The 8,140-nt window shown below is 41.4% G+C and overlaps 1 pseudogene; it reads left to right on the top strand.

Annotated features, from left to right (window-relative positions):
• Window positions 1-6,693: 6,693 nt before the first annotated feature.
• On the top strand, window positions 6,694-7,320 carry LOC129491050 (chromobox protein homolog 3-like; annotated as a pseudogene).
• Window positions 7,321-8,140: the final 820 nt, after the last annotated feature.

Genomic DNA, 8,140 nt, shown 5'->3' with positions numbered 1-8,140 from the left:
GGAGGCTGAGGTGGGAGAATTGCTTGAACCTGGGAGGCAGAGGCTGCATTGAGCTGAGATCATGCCACTGCACTCCCTCCAGCCTGGGCAACAGAGTGAGACCCCATCTCAAAAAAAAAAAAAAAAGTTGTAATTTGTCAGATCTACTATCTTTTTAATCTCCTAATCTGGAAAATTACAGTGGTTAATTTTTAAATGTTTAGACACCCTTATAAGTCTGTAAAAAACATTTATTTGGACATGATATATTATCTTTATACAATGTTGGATAGGTTTTTGGCTTAGTCACTTCGGGCTGCTATAACAGAATGCCATAGACTAGGTGGCTTAAACAACAAACATTTATCTATCACAATTCTGGATGCAGAAAAGTCCAAGATCAAGGCAGAAGCAGATCTGATGTCTGGTGAGAGCACTTTCCAGGTTCACAGACAGTTGTCTTCTTGTATCCTCATATAGCCAAGAGAGGGAACAGGCAAAGCAAGCTCTTTTGTCTCTTCTTATAAGGGCTCTAATCCCATATGTGAGGGCAGAATCCTCGTGAACTAATTCTCTATCAAATGCTCTGCCTCCTAATACCATCACTTTGTGGGGTTAGAGTTTCAGCATGTGAGTTTTGGGAGCACCCAAGCATTTATTCCATAACAGTTTTCTAAAATTATACTGAAATATTTCACATTCATATTCATGAGAGTTACTGGTTTGTAGTTTCCTTTTCTTGAAATATTTTCATCTCATTTTTATGCCAGAGTGAATTATGGCCTCACAGAATTAGTTTCAAACAACTTTCTTCTCTGAAAGAATTTGTGTAGAATTGAAATTATTTCCTCTTTAAGCTTTTTGTAGAATTCAACAGTGAATCTATCTGGTCCTGTAATTTTTTTATTTTGTTTTGTTTTTGTTTGTTTTTTGTTGTTCTGTATTGTCTTTTTTAACACTACAATTTTGTAATGTCTTAACTACAAACTTGTATTTCTTTGGTAGATATATAAGGCTGCTTAAGTTATATATTTCTTCTTCATTTTTTCTCCTCACTAACGGTAATATACTCCTGCTAATCCAAAGATTAGCCATAGTAAATTTTATCACAATGTTTCAGGTTTGAGCAAAGTTCTAGGTTTTTCTGAATGAAGAAAACCATCCTCTATTATAAAACACAGAATGGCTTTGGAAATTAGCTTATGCTGTGAACTTGGTAATGTTTCTTTATGAGTTCAACCTAAAATTATAAGATGAACATCACTTACAAGTAAATTTACACTAATCTAAAGTCACTCCAATGACAACTAATATTTGTTGAATCACAAGTATCAACTGTTTTATATACCTCCTGTGCTGTCAAATGTTAAAGCAAGAAGCAAGAGCTATACTTTCACACAAACTTACAGCAGAGGTATTTTTTTGTTCAAATTATAGGCTCAGCAACATTTTTCCTATCTCATTGCAAATTGCTAAGGAAATTTCTGTTTAAATATCCATTTAGCCATGCTGTTGAGGAGCTTTCACGCAAACTAATATCAAGAGAACACTCTAATAGAACTCCATAAATATCTTCCAAGCAACATGTATTCTCATGGATTAATATCAGCATTTAGCAGTAGCAGCAGTACTTAGCACCTGCCTATGTGAAAAGAGAGTTTCAAAGATTAGATATGTAAAATCTCATTACAGATTATCATTAATAAATAAACGTTTGTAATTGGTTTCAATGGTAGGTAACACTAACTTTGAACCCCAATTAAGTGAAATATTACCTCAAAAGAAAACGAATTCAAGAGCACTTCAGATCCTTGGAAAGAAAAAGGGCAAGCCCCTAAATCTCAAGCTGATAAGCAACTTTGGCAAAGTCTCAGGATACAAAATCAATGTGCAAAAATCACAAGCATTCTTATACACCAATAACAGACAAACAGAGAGCCAAATCATGAGTGAACTCCCATGCACAATTGCTTCAAAAAGAATAAAATACCTAGGAATCCAACTTACAAGGGATGTAAAGGACCTCTTCAAGGATAACTACAAACCACTGCTCAATGAAATAAAAGAAAATACAAACAAATGGAAGAACATTCCATGCTCATGGGTAGGAAGAATCGATATCATGAAAATGGCCATACTGCCCAAGGTAATTTATAGATTCAATGCCATCCCCATCAAGCTACCAATGACTTTCTTCACACAATTGGAAAAAACTACTTTAAACTTCATATGGAACCAAAGAAAAGAGGCTGCATTGCCAAGTCAATCCTAAGCGAAAAGAACAAAGCTGGAGGCATCACGCTACCTGACTTCAAACTATACTACAAAGCTACAGTAACCAAAACAGCATGGCACTGTCACCACAACAGAGACATAGATCAATGGAACAGAACAGAGCCCTCAGAAATAATGCCACATATCCACAACTATCTGATCTTTGACAAACCTGACAAAAACAAGAAATGGGGAAAGGATTCCCTGTTTAATAAATGGTGCTGGGAAAACTGGCTAGCCATATGTAGAAAGCTGAAACTGGATCCCTTCCTTACACCTTATACAAAAATTAATTCAAGATAGATTAAAGACTAGATTTAGACCTAAAACCATAAAAACCCTAGAAGAAAACCTAGGCAATACCATTCAAGACATAGGCATGGGCAAGGACTTCATGTCTAAAACACCAAAAGCAATGGCAACAAAAGCCAAAATTGACAAATGGAATCTAATTAAGCTAGAGCTTCTGCACAGCAAAAGAAACTACCATCAGAGTAAACAGGCAACCTACAGAATGGGAGAAAATTTTTGCAATCTTCTCATCTGACAAAGGGCTAATATCCAGAATCTACAATGAACTCAAACAAATTTACAAGAAAAGAACAACCCCATCAAAAAATGGGCGAATGACATGAACAGACACTTCTCAAAAGAAGACATTTATGCAGCCAACAGACACATGAAAAAATGCTCATCATCACTGGCCATCAGAGAAATGCAAATCAAAACCACAATGAGATACCATCTCACACAAGTTAGAATGGCCATAATTAAAAAGTCAGGAAACAACAGGTGCTGGAGAGGATGTGGAGAAATAGGAACACTTTTACACTGTTGGTGGGACTGTAAACTAGTTCAACCATTGTGGAAGTCAGTGTGGCGATTCCTCAAGGATCTAGAAATAGAAATACCATTTGACCCAGTCATCCCATTACTGGGTATATACCCAAAGGATTATAAATCATGCTGCTATAAAGACACATGCACACGTGTATTTATTGCGGCACTATTCACAATAGCAAAGACTTGGATTCAACCCAAATGTCCAACAATGATAGACTGGATTAAGAAAATGTGGCACATATACACCATGGAATACTATACAGCCATAAAAAATGATGAGTTCATGTCCTTTGTAGGGATATGGATAGCTGGAAACCATCATTCTCAGTAAACTATCGCAAGGACAAAAAACCAAACACCGCATGTTCTCACTCATAGGTGGGAATTGAACAATGAGAACACGTGGACACAGGAAGGGGAACATCACACACCGGGGACTGTTGTGGGGTGGGGGGAAGGGGGAGGGATAGCATTAGGAGATATACCTAATGCTAAATGATGAGTTAATGGGTGCAGCACACCAACATGGCACATGTATACATATGTAACAAACCTGCACGTTGTGCACATGTACCCTAAAACTTAAAGTATAATAATAATAAAATAAAATAAAAAGGGCAAGCCTCCTGTGTGGCGGGAATTAGCTGAGAAACATGAGTGAACCCCTACTATGTGAGAAGATCAGAGATTCACCATTCCACTAGGGATCCACGTAACCCAAGATGCAGGAGGGCACCGTTTTTCTCCCAAGCCCCAGAGCTAACTTGGGGAGAGGCCAGAAGACTTTGAGAGAGAAAAGACCTGGGAAAAGCTGCAGGCATTTTCCCAGATCCAGGGCCAACAAGAGGATGTTAATTTCAATCCTGGTTCATACCAAGTCAGTCCTGTTGGTGACTCAGCAATGGCGGCCACTGCAGGCATTTTAATCTTGGGCCACAGATAGCAGTACTTGGTCTGGAGCCAGGTAAGGGCTTCGCCCAGCCAGAATTGAGTAGTGAGTGGGGCATGCATTCCAATCATAGGCACTGGAACTAGGCTGTCTCCCATAGCAAGACTGGAGTGAGAGGAGATTTGCTGAAGCCACAGTTTCTCCAAAGTGGTGAGATTTGTGGCTAGGAATGGCATTGTGACCTGGGACCAGTCTTTGTGTGACATTGCTGGGAGCCCCAGCCTGTCTCCTTGGTCAGTCAGAGGAGTGAGTCCACCAGTTTCAAGGAGTAGGAGGAAGGTGGATTCCACTTCTACTCACCTGGTTTGGGAGCCACTTTTCCCTTCCTGTGCAAAGAACTTGCTACCAGGCGGCTTCTCCACTCCTAGCCCATAATCTCCAGGCATTCTCACTCTCAGGCATTCAACACACCTGCTCACTCCCCCCAGACCTGAGCTGAGGTGGTGAGCACCATACTGGTTGTGCACCAATTGTGGGCCTCTATCCTGCCCAGGGAGTCTCAGCCCTTGTGTCTCCACATCACAGGATCTTCCACAAACATTCCCCAGAACCCATCCAGACTACAGCAACCACAAAGGGCTGGCAGGACCCAGGGGAACTGCAGGATTCTTGGAGGTCTAACCTGCAGGGCAGGCTGCACCTAGGAGAAAGAAGAGTGCAGCACAGCGAAGCACCCTTTGAGACAGAGGAAACCACAGTGTGTATTGTCCTGTGCCCAAGAGCTCCCTGTTTGTGAACTGAAAGTGACCATGTCCTTTCCAGCAGAGTCACGGACATAATGCTGGGCTCTTTAGAGGGATTTTGCTCCAGCAGCCAAGGGGCTCTGTGGCTTGGGACTGGACGTGGAGAGGGAGGCTTTTCCTCTACCCCCTGCCCACTTGCCCTGTTTGCAGCCATGGCTGTTCCCACAGGGAGTAGGTACAGGTGCACATGCGGATGACCATCCTGGAGCTATTAGCCTCCACAGCACCCCCACTGGTATGTGCCCATCAGGCCTGGGCTTGTACAAGGTTGGGGTCCCTCCTCTTTCTACACATAGCCACAGTGTTCCTACAGCAGAGATCAAGTGAGCTACAAAGCTGCCCATTTACGGCTGAGGAAAGAGGTCTGAGGGAGGGCCCAAGGCCACTTTGGCTGAGAGCCATAGAACAGGTGTTTTCCACAGCTCTCAACCACATTGTGGCTGGAAGATAAACAACAGTATGTATCTGAACTGAAAGTCACAAGCCCTAGGACAAAGGTGTGTTAGGGAGGTGGATCGTATTTTTTGCCTGTCCAGGATGTGGAGCTGGTGCAGCCCCCTACCTGCAACAAAGACCTCAATGCCTTCACCATGAACTTCTCCTACCACCCCCATCGGGGCTGGGCTTGTGTTAGAGCAGGCAGGTAGTTAGACATGAGCAGACCAGAGGAGCCTCTGAGAAAAGGGAGGTCTTGAAAATCTCAGACCCCAGGGACCACCCAAAACCTGTATGCTAGATATGAGCAGAGAGGAGGGGAAATACCTGTGCAGGAAGGGATGCCCACTAACGTGCCCAGTAATTATCCACTCCACAGTTAACCTGTCAGAATGTACTTGATGCATGCTGATAAGGGGGAAGAGGGCAAAGAAGAAATTCCTAAGAGATACACAGGCGCAATTCGTATCCAACACCAGGCCCACACATGCGCACCAACTAAAAGTAAGGAAGGGTCCTACAAGCCTAGGGTGGGAACTAAGTGAGGAAATGGAAGGGACTTAAGGCAGAAGTGGGAAAACTAGACCAAAAAAAGGGTAGAAACATAGACAGAGGTGAGAATCTCAAAAAATATATATATATCCGACATCATAAAAAACCCAACACAGAACTCTTGGGGTGCTGCTGGCTCACCCCCTTCAGCAGCATGCTCTGCCTTATACTTTCAGAGCATACTGTCTCTCTAAGTTCTCTGCTATTTTCCTTCCACAAATTCTCTTTCTTGGCTAAATCAGTCGCTTGGCAGATTTCTTTCTCCAAGTAAGACTAAGAACCAAGGATTCATGCACACTTCCTGGTAACACTTGCACTCCTCATTGGGGTATCCGAGGGCAAGGTTCAGCTATGCCCAGCGTTGTTCCCCATTCCGAGGACGTGCAAAGAACTCAGGGCACCAGATATTCCCCAGACCAGTCCAGCGCCTGAGACAACAGAGAGACCCTCCCAGTAACAAAGATCAAGCACACACCCATCAGCTCCTGCTGCAGCTGGTTCTTACCCACGAGCGTCACCTTCTGGCCTGCGAGTTGAACTGCTCATCCCAGTACTAAACCTGTTGTCAGAAGTGCACTATGCTGAAGATAAGCTTCCTGAGACCTCCGCAATTCCAGTCCTGCAGAAGGTAGTGAGCCTGCTCATAGGCCCAGCACATCGCTACTATAACCGGCATTTGAGAAAGCCACTGCACAAAGGCCATCTATTATATAACCAAGAGACTCATACAGAGCTTTGGCCCCTGAAAGCACCCACTGTCAAAGCCAAACGACCATAAACAGCGTACATTGCAGTCAAACTCTCGGGCCGGGGGAGTGGAGAGTGGGGGGAAATTTTTTTTAAGTCCCATCCAAAGGAAAGTAAATTCAAAAATAAGAAATCCCGTCCCGGCTCCCTACCTCCTGGATGTGGCTCGAGCTGGAGGCACGCAGGGCCGGAGACTCCGCAGACCCGCAACCCGGAGCAGCTCAGAGGCGGTGAATAATTGCTCTTCAAGTCTGCAATTAAAAATGGCCTCCAATAAAACTACATTGCAAAAAATGGGAAAGAAACAGAATGGAAAGGGTAAAAAAGTTGAAGAGGCAGAGCCTGAAGAATGTGTGATGGAAAATGTACTAGATCAACGTGTAGCAAATGGAAAAGTGGAATATTTCCTGAAGTAGAAGGGATTTACAGATGCTGACAATACTTAGGAACCTGAAGAAAATTTATATTGTCCAGAGTTGATTGAAGCATTTCTTAATTCTCAAAAAGCTGGCAAAGAAAAAGATGGTACAAAAAGAAAATCTTTATCTGACAGTGAATCGGATGACAGCAAATCAAAGAAAAGAGATGCTGCTGACAAAGCAAGAGGATTTACCAGAGGTCTTGATCCTGAAAGAATAATTGGTGCACAGATAGCAAATGGAGAATTAATGTTTCTCAAGAAATGGAAAGATTCAGATAAGGCAGACTTGGTGCTGGCAAAAGAGGCAAATATGAAGTGTCCTCAAATTATAATTGCATTTTATGAAGAGAGACTAACTCGGCATTCTTGTCCAGAAGATGAAGCTCAATAATTTTCACACTGTGTATATATATTTTTATATATATATAATATGTATTTTATATATATAACATAATATATATAATATATTATGTTATATAATACGTATTATATATTATATACAATTATTATATAATATATATAATACGTATTATATATATATATTTGGGTCTTGGTTTTTTATTTACTAGTGTGATGAAATAACTACATTCTAATGAAAATCAAGTTTGATATGTTCCTTTTCAAAGTAGCATTGGAAGAGTTGTTGGGGGGGGTTTTGCATCCATAGCACTGGTTACTTCAAACAAATAAATAAGAGCTTTCTGTAGTTGCTTCCTTTATCAGAAAAAAAAAAAAAAAAAAAGAAATCACAACTCCAGATGAGAAGGAACCAGCATAAGCACTCTACCAATATGAAAAAGCAGACTGTTTTGACACCTTCGGAGGATCACAGTAGCTCTGTAGGATGGATCCTAGCCAAAATGAATATTCTGAAATGACAGATAAAGGATTCAAAATTTGGATTATAAGGAAGCTCAGTGAGATCCAAGAGAAAGTTAGAATCAACACAAAGAAGTCAGAAAAACAATTCAGTGTATGAATCAAAAATATATTAAATAGATTTTTTTCTTTTTAAATGTTTATTTTAGGTTCAGGAGATACAAGTGCAGGTTTGTTACATGGGTAAATTCTGTGTCGTTGGAGTTTGGTGTAAAATGATTTTGTCATCCAGAAACTAAGCATAGCACCTGATAGTTTTTCAACTCTCACCCTCCTTTTACCCTCCAACCTCAAAGTAGGTCTAGATTCACTACCATA

The sequence above is a fragment of the Symphalangus syndactylus genome, chromosome 1 (genome assembly GCF_028878055.3).
Source record: "Symphalangus syndactylus isolate Jambi chromosome 1, NHGRI_mSymSyn1-v2.1_pri, whole genome shotgun sequence".
NCBI lineage: Eukaryota > Metazoa > Chordata > Mammalia > Primates > Hylobatidae > Symphalangus > Symphalangus syndactylus.
This window is presented reverse-complemented; position numbering and strand designations above follow the sequence as displayed.